Here is an 872-nt window from a genome sequence, read left to right on the forward strand (position 1 = left end):
TCCGCGGCGGGGGCTGCAGCTCGGGGGCGCGGGGCGGCCCGTGCTCTGCGCCCCGCTGCTCGCAGCCGGGGAAGCTTAGGAGGGAAGTAGGGGGAGCCGCACCTCGGCTGTGGCGGTGCGCCCGGGCGCGCGTGCATGGGGCCCGGCGCAGAAATTCGCCGTATGTGTATATACAGGAACCTAGATATCGATGCACACGGGTGTATGTGTGTGCACAACACACGCACGCATGTATGTCTGTGTGTTTATAACGTGTGTCGATATCTGTATTTATAACGTGTGTCTATGTGTGTGGGGGGGTGTATATACACACACACATTATATAGAAATAATTGTATAAATTTTCCTATTTTATATTGTGTGTCTATATATAATATAAATATATACACATGCGCATTTCAGAGAATTGTGTATATTATCATAGATATATGCATGCACATATTTGTCTGTGTATATGTAATGTGTGTGCACATCTATCTATATATGTAACATAGAAACATACACGTATGTATTCTTTTATACACACCGATGTGTGTGTGTATATAGAATGCGTTTGCAGATATATCATGCGTTTGTGTGTGTGTGTATGTGTGTGTATGTATACGTCTGTGTGTATGTGTGCGTGCTGACATTTTAGTTGCAGTGGGAAGAATTTGGGGGCTGGCTGTGCATGCCTTCCGAATGCAAGCAGAAAGTCTGAATGAATTCTATTTTTATAGACAGCACTGTGGTTGCAGGTCCCAGTCGCACTGTATCTGCCTCTTCCAGGAATGTGAAATGGCAAGGGAAGAGAGTAGAAGGGTGGCGACCATGTGGTAGGGAGAGTACAACCCCACCAGCCCTGGATGGAGGAACATAAATAAAGATGCCTT

General features: G+C 46.4%; 1 protein-coding gene across 1 annotated transcript in view; it reads left to right on the plus strand.

The window, feature by feature from the left end:
• Positions 1-872, plus strand: part of PITX1 (paired like homeodomain 1) — a 15,025-nt gene that overhangs the window by 425 nt on the left and 13,728 nt on the right. The window lies entirely within an intron of this gene.

Source organism: Gavialis gangeticus, unplaced genomic scaffold, assembly GCF_001723915.1.
Source record: "Gavialis gangeticus isolate Ggan-Ray unplaced genomic scaffold, GavGan_comp1, whole genome shotgun sequence".
In the NCBI taxonomy this organism is placed as follows: Eukaryota; Metazoa; Chordata; order Crocodylia; family Gavialidae; genus Gavialis; species Gavialis gangeticus.